Source organism: Pipistrellus hanaki (genome assembly GCF_964339955.1).
Source record: "Pipistrellus hanaki genome assembly, chromosome: 3".
In the NCBI taxonomy this organism is placed as follows: Eukaryota; Metazoa; Chordata; class Mammalia; order Chiroptera; family Vespertilionidae; genus Pipistrellus; species Pipistrellus hanaki.
In genome coordinates, this window is record NC_140505.1 from 26392772 (window position 1) to 26406454 (window position 13683).

A 13683-nucleotide genomic window follows, 5' to 3' on the forward strand; every position below is an offset into this window, starting at 1 on the left:
ACTTGGGAGCCATGGTGGGTATGAAATGACTCAGCAGTGAGGCCCTTGGCTACGGAAGCCTGGAAGACACATACAAGAGGTGTGGCGTGTCACTTTGGTTCAAGCAAATTATTCCCTCCGGGAGCGGTGCGAGCTTAGTGTCCTCATCTGTACAAGGAGTTCTCATCGGCTTGTGAAAATGAGTGATTATGTATATATGGTGTCCAGCACGTAACGAGATTAGGTAAATGTTAACTTCCTGTCGTCATCATCACCATGTCATCTTCATCATCATTGTACGTTGACCTTTGACCAGAAAACACCGAGGGGCTCAAAGAAAAAGAGAATGCTGTGGAGCCTCCCAATTTCACCGGGAGCATTTCTGCTTTGCAGAACTGATTAGAGAGGAGCAAAGCCTCTTAAGTAATTGATAGAGATGTGGTACTTCATGTGAACTTGGAGTAATTGCCGATGGAGAGGCCAAGAATTTTATGCAGATAGCAACAAGGTCCCTGACACAGGGAAGCAATATCCCTGCACAGACCAGCTTAAGACAAGATTAGTGTGGAGCACAGGAGGATCAAGAGGATCTGCATGGAGCAGATAAGAAATCTGGATCAGGCCAGAAAAGAGACAATTCCCCAGACGCCCTGTGTGAAACTGAGGATGGAACTGACTGCCGGTCAGAACCTCACATTGCAGTGCTTACAATTGTTGGCAAGCCACGAGGCTCCAGCCAACTGTAATGAAAAGTGCGCATGATTTTCAATGTGTGGAATTTGGGTTCTTCGTGGAAAACTCTAGAAAAGGAATTTGAACATCATTTGATTTATTGCACCTGAGGGGTCATAGGTACTCCTAATTTTTCCTCTGCCTTTTTGTCCCCCTGCTCCTTTTGTAAGTGAAAAAATGTCCGTATTGTGGCTGGTGAGTAAAATATGCTAGTGGTACTTCTATGTGGAGGAACAGGAACACCACAAGTTTGGAAATGCTTTGGACTTTAAAAATGTGAATAGAGCCGAAACCGGTTTGGCTCAGTGGATAGAGCGTCAGCCTGCGGACTGAAAGTTCCCAGGAACAATTCCAGTCAAGGGCGTGTACCTTGGTTGCGGCACATCCCCAGTAGGGGGTGTGCAGGAGGCAGCTGATCCGTGTTTCTTTCTCATCGATGTTTCTAACTCTCTATCCCTCTCTCTTTCTCTCTGTGAAAAATCAATTATATATATATGAAAATGTGAATAGAATCAACAAACACTTTGGGGCCTATGAAAAAATAGCATCTTGTATGACAATTACAGACCAACTTTGCTCACGTGGACAAGTGCTCCAATCCTAAACAAAAAGTAGCAAAGTGAACATAGCCACATACTAGATACAAGGGTCCATTCAGGTGGGGTTTCTTCAAGTTGGTTCAACATTAAAAAATTCTATTCATGTCATTTAACACCCTTACAGACGAAAAGAGAAAAACGCATCTGATCTTCTCAAAACTCTCAGAAAAGCATTTGATAAGAACGAGTATTCTTCATAAAAATATCACTCATAAAAATCCTGTTAAAATAGGAATGGGGAAAAATATCCTTCAATTGATAAATCTCTAAGTCAACAGGGGAAAAAAAGAAAAATCCCAAACTATAGCAAATTTCATTGTCAATAGTAAAACATTGGGCTTAGCATTGCATTAAGCTTTATAACTGCATCATTGACAGAGCGGGCTATAAGTTTTACTGTTTGCTCAGTCTCACACCTCTCTAAATTTTATGTCAAGTTCTTCATTCTAATTCATTTTTCACTTGTATGGAGTGTCTCCTTGAGTAATTTTTATGGAATAAGTTTATTGTTTCTGAGTCCTCTTGAATAATTATATAATTTATAATCTTTTTTACCTTGGAACTATAAATATTGCTTTATTGCTATTTGCATTGTGTTGCAGCTCAAAAATCAAATACCAACCTGAATACCTTTCCTTTGTAGTAATTAATAAATTTATAAAATGTCTCCCTCATTTTTATTGCAGTTCTGATTTTTTTCTCTTTATCTTAGGAAATTAGCAACTTGATCAGGACATGCAGAGATACAGAGCTTATTGTGATCCCACTGCTCCTTTTGTAAGTGGGGCCCTCTTTGATTCCTGAGCCCGGCGTGGGTGATTGTTGGTAACGTGGATGCAGTGGGCTTGCAGGTTGCCTGCACCCTCACATCTGCCTAGAAGAGTTTTGTGGCTTTGGGATTTGGCTGTTAAATAAGGCAGAAATATGGTTTCGCAGGCACCCAATGGGTGGCTTAGCACTTGTCTCTACATCTCTCCTTCCTGTATCACCTCCTCAGCTCTTCCAGGCTCTGCATATAGGTGGGCCTTGTAGAGAAAGAGCCAGTTTTGATTTGGCCACGATGGCAACATTGCAGAAGAATTATTTATTGAGGCTGCAGGAGGCAGTACCTATATTGTTCATCTTAGTATTTTCAAAGAAAATGTCAGAGTAAGAAACATTTACCCATATTGGCAGTCATACAAAGAGCTTTTTAAATGATAGGTTTTAGTCCTAGTTGGTTTAGCTCCATGGATAGAGCATTGACCTATCAAAGGGTTCCGGGTTCGATTCCAGTCAAGGGCATGTACCTCGCTTGTAGGCTCCTCTCTGGCCCAGGCCCTGGTTAGGGCTCATGCAGGAGGCAACCAATCAATGTGTTTCTCTCACATTGATATTTCTCTCTGTTTTTTCTTCTCTCTTCCACTCTCCCTAAAAATCAATGGAAAAATATTCTCAGGCAAGGATTAACAAAAATTATAAAATAAAATAAAATATAAAACAAAATAAAATACATGCTATAAAATCAGCTCTTGGGAAATAGCTGGGCCATCACAGCATCGAGGATGGCTGTCTCTGGGGCTGACTTGGGAAACTTCACAATACTCTATTAAGCAGCTTGTGCTTCCTGGCAAGTAGCCTGGATTGCCTGCACATGACTGTGAGGGCACCCTGATTCCTGAGGATGGGGCAGGGTCCAGGGATTCAGAAGAATTCTCCAATTCCCAATGCTCTAAAAACCCATCTTTGATCAAATAATTGAATCTGTAGCACCAAACTCGTCAGCAAAATGGGACAATACCATTCTCCAACATCTCACTAGGGGCAGAACTCTTCCCTTTTTAATGGGAATTTAGAAAAAGGAGTGAATAAGCAAATGCATTTAAGTTGCATTCCTGAAAAGAAGCCCGATCCTTATCAAATTTACAAATATTTAAAGACAAAATGCTACTTAAAAATATATTTAGACTGTTTTTTAAGGGGTTGGATTGAAGGGCAAGAATTTTTTTAAACCTGCTTAAATTAAATAGATATACTAGCACTTCCACTTAAAGGTAATTGCTTAAAGTCCTTCCCAGGAATTGTGGGTAACAGAGTAGATGCAAAATATTATTTAAAGCTGAAAAAATGCTCCTAATGACAGACATATACACATCTGTGCTATTGTCTTGATTTTATAATTTTTCTTCAGTCACTGTATTCTTTGGCTTTAGGTGAGACTATAGTTGAAGATATTCTGAAATGTTGGATTTTGTGAAAACAAACTTAATCTTCAGCTCTATAAATATACATATTCTTTCAGAATCTCCTTAACCTCCCATTTAAAAGAACCCCCAAATCATTCTCTTGAGAATCTGAAGATATCAAAAAGCAATTTAAAAAGGCTTAATAAGATTGCTAACTTTTCCTATTTTATTACCTGTTATTAGGATAAAATAATATGTTTAATAAGAAGAAAATGAGATGATCAGGGAAATTATTATATTCGGTGTTTGAACTAAGCAAAGGTACCTCTTCCGGTATTCAAACATTTATGAGAAAAAGTGGCATTGTGTACGGGGCAAAGATTTGAGTAGGTCTTTAGGAAGGCCTTAAAGTACAGAGGCTCACTTATTCTCTCAGAAAACTCAATGGAGTATATTATAAAGCACTTTATGATTTTCAGTCAGTTAGTTTTCTGCTGGTCAAGCAGCCTGAACCCTGTAATTTTTTCGTATTGAGCACCAGTGCTGTAGAAATAACTATTCATTGAATTGTTTCAAGACACTAAATGAGGAGACAGAAGGCCTGGGGGCAGGTCAGTGGGGGGAAAGGAGGCACATATGTAATACTTTCAGTGATAAAGATTTAATTTAAAAATTCCATCTTTAAGCAGGTGCATGCTTTTTGTTTGTTTTCTTTCTTTCTTTCTTTCTTTCTTTCTTTCTTTCTTTTTTTTTTTTTTTTATTAGCAGAAGGTCACTGGCTGTGAGAGCTGGGACCTCCCTTAAGAGAGGATTTAGAGTTTCAAAGAAATCAAGAAATGCACCAAATAGCTGATCCTAGAAGTTCTGGTTTGGAAAATCTTTTTTATTTTTTTGTATATAATGTAGAAAGAAGAGATAATTTTTTAGGTTGACATTCTTTCTTTTTGGATTTTGGGTCAATTTTGGACAGTGCTGGGTGGGTAGGTAGAGATTGTAAGTGTAAAAACCTTGTGCCTTGGATATAATATTAGAAATGGTCCAGCTTACTAATTGAGAGGACCCTAGGACTTTGGGCCATCTCTTTGGACATCTAAAACTTCTAGAGACATGGCATCAACCCTGGGGTAACTTTTCCAGGGCTAGGTGGTGTGCCCCATCTTGGGATCTGTTCTCAAACTGATCTATTCACTCCTATCTCTTTACAATGGGACCTGCAGCCAGCTCTCTCTCTCTCTCTCTCTCTCTCTCTCTCTCTCTCTCTCTCTCTCTCTCTCTCTCTGCACACCCTACTAGGGATGGAGATTGGCTGCCTCCTGGACACCCTACAGGGGATGGAGTCCACAACCGGGGCATGTGCCTTTGACCTGGGTCAAACCGGGACCCTTCAGTCCACAGGCCGGCATTCAATCCATTGAGTCAAACCAGATAGGGCGAGGGCTGTGCTTCTTAGTGCTTCACCCACATAGCCTCTGCCCTTAGCCCACGGAATGCACCAAACAATGTCGAGATAGTAAATCCCCAAAGCCCGCTGAGGTTTATGGGGCTTACCGATGCTGAAACACTGTTTTCCATCCTCCTGACATCAGAGTAGCTCCTTTGGAACAATAACAAGGGACACCATCTTTCCTGGAAATTCTTCATTCTGCCCCTTTTAGACCTTGACCTAAGCTGAGCTTGCTGGAATGTGGTGTGTGGAGATATGTAGTTTTGGTTTATATCATGTATTTGCATGCAGAAACGTGACACCTGAAATCGTATGTCAGTGCACAGGGAAAACGCCCCCAGTTTCTGCAGAGTGAGTCTGCTCTCCATTACCACGCAAAGTGCAGCTACCGTTAACATTGTGCAGCTGTCAGGGGACCTTTTATCCCTTAGAATTGAGTAGGAATCTGAGACATCCGAGAAATGCAACAAAGGAGACCCTGAAGCCATTGAAGTCAGCACCGCCAGGGTAGCCCAGGGCCTTTAATACACTAGCCAGCCAAAGAGCCTGTGGATCATGATTTCTCAGAGACTCATTCAGCATTGCCGGTTTTTCTCTACAGATGTAGAACTTTTCAAGAGAGAGATTTCCCCAGGCCTTGGCATAAACTTACCACAAGGCGTGGATGAGAGATGCCCGTCCTCCCAGGCTGGCTGGCATTGCACCACATTCAGAGAACTGTGCCCAGGGAAGCTGTGGCCCTCAGGTTGGCACAGGGCTGCATGTTGCGTCTTGGACCCACTCCTCAGGCCACCCAATTGCTGTGTTAGGCTGCTGAGCAGGGCTAGGAAGACCGAGGCTGCATGCCTGTGCTGGGGGGGGGGGGAAGGGTAGGGGTCCTCAGGGGGCAGCTGGCAGGGCGGGTGAGAAAATAAGGGTGAAATAGGAAAGAAATAATAAATAGCTCCATTTGTTGCCACATGTGCTGGGCAGTCTCTGAGGTGGATCTTCCACCCATACAGATGAGGAAAATGAGGCCAGCAGTTGAGTGAACATGCCAGGGGCTGTGAGGATGTGATTCAGCTAGGATGTTGAAGCAGGTGAGAGACTCACAGTTCACCTGTGCTCTGCGGCTGGAGCCTCCTCCAGGGCCAGGAGAGCCCCTGTCAGCTAGGGGGAAATGCATCTGGGGGCCACGTGTCTATGTATTGTATACACATGTGCACATACGTGTGTGTAGTGTGTCTGCATGTATGAGCATACTTGTGAATTTTTGTGCACTCTACATGTATATACATGTGTGTGCACTTGTGTACTCTGAGTGAGCATGTGTGTATGCTGTGTGTGCATGTGCACACACTTGTGTGTACAGTGTAGTCTGTGTATGTAAGTGCACTGTGAGTGTATATGTATGCCTATACACATTGATGTTGGTGATGTGTGTATGAGTGTGCTCACATGCATGTGTGACAGGGCGTATGCATGTATTGTGTACTGAATGCATGTGTGTGCATAAGTAACCAGTTCTGTGACTGTGGGGACAGCATATAAGTGTCCCAGGCTGAGTGTCTTCAGGACTAATACGAGAAAGTTGAGGCACGTTATCTCTGAGCTGTGCCACCAGGGCCCGTTGCCTCTGGGTCAGGTCTTGCCATTCCTCTGACCAGGCTCAGTTCTGCAGAGCGCTGCCCTCGGGGGCTGCTTCCCGGCTCCCTGCCCTCCATGTCTGGCTGGAAGGAGACTGAGGAGAGGAGGCAGGAAGCCCCGGCATCTCTGCGTCCTGGACAGTGTTTCTGGCAGGGCTGTGCCTCCTCCGTGTTCAGCTCCCAGGCCAGTCTCCCTGGTCAGCCCCCCAAACCTGGTCAATCTGCCACTGACTCCAACTCCCCCTCTGGTTTCTGAGCTCTTCCTTCCCCCGCATTATATTGTCTCTGTGTAGCATACTTCAAGTGGTTCTTCTTCCCTGCAAGATACAACTGGTACACAGTCTCCTCGTCGGTTCCTCTCCTGACAGACACGTGTCATTCAATAAAGCTCCTGTTACCAGACACAGCTGTGGATCAGAGTGTCCACGTGGGCACACACTCTGCTGAGGCACACTCTGGGGCACACCCATGCCTCGTGGGCCCCTGGGAGAGGTGGGCAATACAGGCCTCACAGATCCTGTTGTCAGGACGCCTGCGGTAAACAGGTCTGGGGTCACAATAGCTGCCATTTCTTCTGACAGCTGGGAGAGTCCAGGTGTCCTTCTAGAGCATTTGGCACAGTTTCTCACTTAATCCTCACAGCAGCTCTCCGAGGAAGGCGAGGCTTCACTGCCAGCTTGTGGATGAGGAAAGAAAGTGGGTAAGAAAGTGCTCCGAGGTGGCAGGAGGGTGGGATGAGACCAGCCTGAGGGGTTCCTGCCCTGTGTTTCCCACACCCTGGTGGTGACCTGGGTAGATAGTCCTTCCAGGCATCAGCTGTGTTCCCATGCCCAGCCTCCCATGGTATCTTCCCCACATGCCCCCTCTCAACCACACCTCACCCCCTCCCAGAACCGCCTTCCTGGCTCACTGTTCTCCTTTCCCATAGGCCTCTGGGAGTACGCTCTCTCAGTGTCCCACATGAAGTTGCTCTGGGTCCTGAATGCTCCCTTAGTGCGTTTTCATATCCTTCCACTACAGCCCTCATGGCTTCACACACGTGTAGTGTACACGTTGTATCTCCCCCACAAAGCAGTGAGCTCCTTGAGGCATTGAGGCCAAACCTGGAAATCAGGGTTGACCCAGAGCTGTCACTATATAGGTGCTCAGTTAATGCTGGTGGCGAAATGTTTGAATGAATAATAAACGACCACTTAGTGGAGTCTTTTTTGCCCACAGATTTCCACATATAATTACTTATTCCTAAAATCTGGCTGGCATGATGTTTAGTATGACCATCAGCCCCGTTTTGCAGATAAAGAAATCAACAGGGCAAAAGCATGACTCAGATGTAGGCCCCCGGAGATGTCCCCCCAAGTGTAATGAGTCTGGACGTCCCTGAGGCAGAGACGGTGTTCAGACCACTGGTTCCACCACCGTCCCTCCCAGCCAGCAGCCTCCACTGCAATCAGCATTATTAGGCAGGAACAAAGGGCCCCATTATCCAGGATTGACATTTTGGGAACATGGACCAAGGCGACAAAAAGTAGTATTTCTTAAAACGAACATTAGCTGCCCCTGACAATCAGCCCCATGGAACAGTCCAACAAGCAGTTAGCCGTGTTGTGCGGGCCCCCGGGATGAAAGATTACAGGGTTAGGGACGCACAGCCAATCAAGGGATCTGATTGGCCGGGGAGTCCTAAGTGCTTTATAATTGTGTTTCAGAGGACTGTGGTTTAATGCCAGCCAAGGTTCCCCATTTTAAACTGTGTCACACAATTTAAAAGGACTGCCTTATGTCCTCCTCTTCAACTCTCGCATTATGCAAATTGTTAAGACTGTTATCCGGGGAGTTTGCCTTAGTTGCTGGCTGTTTTAAAATTCCATTTCTTAAAAAAAAAAAAAAAAAAGAGGGGAGGGAAAAAGAAAAGAAAACACCACCCCCCTCCTCCTCTATAACATATCAGCAACCTCAGAATTGTAGAAAGGCAGAAGCACTAATAGAGGCACTCGATCTGGAACATTCCAATGGAATGGCACAGTGCAGCCCCTCCAGAGAGACTATTTTCACCTGGCTGGTGGCCATTCCCTCACAGGCCCTGTTTTTATTTGTTTGTTTTATTTTATTTTAAAAGATTTTTAAAAAAAATTATTTCTAGAGAGAGAGGGAGAGAGAGAAACATCGTTGTGAGAGAGCAAAACATCAATTGGCTGCCTCCTGCATTCCCTTCAACTAGGGATTGAGCCTGCAACCCAGGCATGTGCTCTGACCAGGAATCAACCAGCAACTTTTCAGTGCATGGGATAATACCCAACAAATGGAGCCACCCTGGCCAGGGCAGCCCCTGTTTTTATTTTATTGCATTTATATAGGCTCTCAAAAAATTAGTACTTGTCGTTACACAGAAGCCCTGGGGACCATTCTGGACTTTTTCTCTGGAGGAGAGATTTGTAGCCAAGTCATTAAGAAATTTGGAGCAATCAACATGCAAAGAAGGAACAAGAAAAGGTTTTCTCATTCAGGCCAAGAACGCATCCTTCCAGGGGTCAAAGGAAACTTTGTGGTGACTCCCCAAGTTGAGGTGGGGGTGACTTAGCAGCATCCCAGTGGCTGCTCTGCTGGGCAGGTGGGCCATTCCTGTTCACATCCACACTCCTGTCCCAACTGTCTTTGGAGGTGCCACCTTCCTCCACTCTTGATCCATGAGGTTCTAAAGAGGCAGATGCCCCCACACGTAGGACAATGTCCTATGGGCAACTTTGGTTGGCCTGATCAATGCCATGTGACCTAAAGGACCATTGAGGCCTGAACCGGAAGCCTTTGCAGCCAAGGGAAAGTTCACTAGAGAACAAAACCGAGAGTGAGAGAGAGGCGCTGCTGGAGCGTGAGGGAGTAACCTCATGTCACTGGTGTGTTCAGACCAGAACCTCTCACATCTGAATGGATGTGAATCTTACATCATAGACCAGGGTTGGGCTGCTGTCACTCATAGCTCAAACTCTCCTAATTTTCCATGGCTCCATGGTCATCCTCATCGACAGGATTTCCCACCATCCCACAGTCATACTTCCTTACTCAAAGGTCTGATTTCATTCTCCCTCACTTGGCTGGCATTTCAAAAACAGATTTCCTAAATATCGAGGGAAAGCAGAAGTGAAAGAAATACCACTGGCACCTGAAGAGTCAGTTCTGGGGGAAAAATAGACAACTAGAATGTGCAGATGATCCTGAACCTCCATCTGTTCTCTCTGTTCCTAGGCCCTGCCTCATGGAATATAAGGGAACACAGTCCATTTGCTTCTATTGGAGAGAAGATGCCACCAGGACCAAGGCTCAGAGCTAGATAGTAAAAAGAAACCCATGTCCTAGAGATAGACAAGGGATGGGTGGGTTGCAGTGGCTGGTGCGGCCAGTGGATGTGGCAGCAGAGTTAGAAGTGACATCCACAACTCTGTGCAGAACTTCTGTCTCTCCTCTGCCTCTGCCCACTCTGGGCCTGGTGCTCTGTTTTGTTTCTTTGCAGAGCAAGGCTCCTTGAGGGGAGCCCATGATATGAGGAGTGAGGATCCTGTGTCGCCATGGGACCTGTGCTGTGGGCATGCTGTCTGCCAGTCTTCCACCTTACCTTGGTGAAGCAGAGCTCATATGCCTCCAAGGCCTCTTTCGTGCTGGATCATTCCCTTTGCAGTCTTCCTTTGAGATTTGTGTCCTGTAAACACTGCAGCAGCAAGCATTCGTCTTTCATTTGTCTTCTGATGTTTAAAGTACTAGAGGCCTGGTGCACAAAATTCATGCATGGGGGTAGGGGGACATCCCCCTTAGCCCAGTCTGCACCCACTCCAATCTGGGCCCCTTGGGGGATGTCCGACTGCCAGTTTAGGCCTGATCAGGGGATTGGGCCTAAACCGGCAGTCAGACATCCCTCTCACAATCCTGGACCACTGGCTCCTAATTGCTTACCTGCCTGCCTGCCTGGTCACCTCCAACTGCCCCTCCTGCTGGCCTGGTCACCCCATGCAGCCTGCTTGTTCAGTTGTTTGGTCATTCCTCAGTAACCCCCCTGCCAGCCTGGTTGTAGGCAGCCATCTTGTGAGGGCATGAGGGTCAATTTGCATATCACCTCTTATTATATAGGATGTGTTAGATCTGTTGATTGCTTCTGTGTTTTTATTCTAATTGCTGCTCCTGGCTTGGACTTTGTGGATCAAATGACACTGTGGGTGGGTGTGATCACTGGCCTGAATGGCATTAGGGAGGGGAGGGATTTGGAGTCTCCTGCTTCCCAAACTCACATGTATGTCATTGACCAGGCCAGTCAGAGTTGTCTACAGGACAAGGGGCCCCTGGCCATCTGTCTTGTCCTCCCTATGAAAGGGAAGAAGGGCTTGTGGAGAGGACCCTGTCTACCTGACCACAGAGAGCCTCACCAGCACAGGAAACAGGCAACACATACTGCTGCATTTGTTGGTTCCTAACAGAGGTTTTCTTCTTTTGAATTTCCACCTAATTCCAGTTTTTCTTCTTCTTTTATCCATAAGAAACAAACTTCTCTTACTGTTACTTTTGCTCTGGAGTGGTCTTAGGCTAATTTCCAGGGGAAGAAATTAATAATCTTTCAGGAGAAGGACAGCAGGAATGTGTCTTGAAAGCTTGGAGAGAAATTAACTTTTGGCCCTATCTGTTTTGTTCTCTCACATTGTTGTTTCCCTGGGAAAATCAGTAAAAGGCAGGAGAAGGTGGTGGGCATGTCTTGCTGCACAAGCTTCTCTGCAGGAACCTACTCTGATCAGCCCACTTGGCAGGAGACCCGGTGGGAGAGGGATGGGTCACACAGCTTTCATGGCATTCCTTGGGATGAAATTCTCACCTGATCAGTGGCGCTTTATTTTATTTTATTTTTTTAGAGAAAGAGGAAGGAAGAGGGAGAGAGGAAAAAACATTGAATGAGAGAGAGACATCCTGCATGGCAAGATCAAGCCCGGAACACCCCTGGCACATGTTCTGCCTGGGAATCAAACCTGCAACCTTTCAGTGCACAGGATGATACCCAACCAACTGAGCCGCACCAGCCAGGGCCCAGTGGCACTTTTTCGCTCTGCAACTTTAGTCATAAAGTGTCACTTCCTTGGACTATCTCGTCAACATTGCAGAACAGGAAATTGCTTTATTATTATGCTAAACTGGCACGTTGTTTGGATAGGAAGAATGGTTAATGAAAATGATTGCACTGTACCATGCAAAAGATAAAGTGCTAAAAATGCTGTTATAGTCAACAGCCTACATAATTTGTGCTGTTATTAGGGACAATTTGTGACGTTTTAGAAGTCGAGTGGGTCTAAATGTCAAATGTCAAATGGAGAAAACATTAGTTAAAACATCCAGGAGTAATGAATGATTTATAGAAGAAAGAAATCCAGAGAGATTTAAATATTTCTGTTTTAATTCACTATTTTAAAATGTACACAAGTTATACCCTATGCTTTGTACATATTTCCTCAAACCCTCATAGGTGCCTGCCTGCTCTTTCTCCATATGTGTGTCAGAGGGAAGAAATGAGACTTTCTTCACAAAAATTATTTCCAGGAAAAGTGCATTCTATTCTTCCCTCTGGTCCCTTCGCCCTGACCTCCCATTTGTTTTGAGCAGAATAGTGTTTGAAGACTTTGGGGGATGTCACAGGTGAGAAGAAGGTCTCCAGCTAGACATATAAGACTTAAAAGTGTTGTTTGGTGAAAACATTAAGTAGAAGATGAGTGAGAAATACTTGAGAACTGATTATGACATCTTCATGATTTCAACAGAAATTCAAGCTATTGTATATGGGAAGGTGCCACCTTATTAACTTTTTTAAATTCAAAAGGTGGAGGGGGATTGGATGATTCATTCATTCATTGACTCATTGACTCAACAATAACCATCTAATATATGCTAAGCCCTAAGGATACAAAGATATGATCCCAATAAGATGTGATCCCAATCTTTTATGGTGACTTTAATGTTGCAATAATTTTTATAGTGCCCGAGGCCAAAAGAAAACCTGAAAAGTTCCGCCTAGTACCGTGTTTCCCCGAAAATAAGACATCCCCTAAAAATAAGACCTAGCGCAACTTTGGGAGAAAAAATTAATATAAGACACTGTCTTATTTTCGGGGAAGCAGGGTAAATAGCAAGAACCAAACAATAAGTGTTTCTGAAACTGGGGAAAAATATTTTAATTTCATTTTTTAAAATATATTTTATTGATTTTTTTACAGAGAGGAAGGAAGAGGGGTAGAGAGTTAGAAACATTGTTCAGCTGCCTCTTGCACACCCCCTACTGAGGATGTGCCTGAAACCAAGGTACATGCCCTTGACTGGAATCGAACCTAGGACCCTTCAATCCACAGGCCAACGCTCTATCCTCTGAGCCAAACCAGCTAGGGCTAATTTCATTTTTATTTATTTATTTATTTTTTTTAAAAAAATCAATCTTTATTGTTCATATTATTACAATGAACAGCTATTATTGTTCATCAGGTTTTTTAATCTTCTTTTGTTGTTGTTGTTGTTGTTGTTGTTGTTGTTTAATTAATAAACTTTTACACTTCAAAGAATAAATTTTTAAATCTAATAATTTTAAACCTTGTTTTTTTTCTGCCCTGGGAATTGAGAGCAAACATTTTTACATGTAAACTTGCCCTTAAGCTATCAAAAGGTGTAGCCATTCAAGTGTAAATGGACACATTGTTTAAACATAGCTGCTGGTTGGAATTGGATTACCTGTCCTGGGTGCGAAGGGCTTGTCATTCCCTTTCTCCATTAAAATTAAGGTGATAGCTTTAAAACCTCTTTTTGGCAAGAGACCTTAAACTTTTGGAACTTCAGATTTTTCAGATAGTAAATCAGTTACTTAGCATTTTCTCAAATCAATAATACCTCCACATGCCCAAGGATACACTTCACACAAAAGACATTCCAAATAGATCAACCAACCTCATCCAGGCCCCACACAAGGCACTCACAGATCAACACCCCAGCACTATACTAACTCAACACATCCAGATCTAAGCCTTCATCACTTGATTCAGCAGACCCTCAAGTTCCCGAAAAAGTTTCCAGCCATGTCTGAGAGGCAGCCTTGGGGCGGGGGCAGGCGAGGAGCAAGCTGTTCTGGGCCT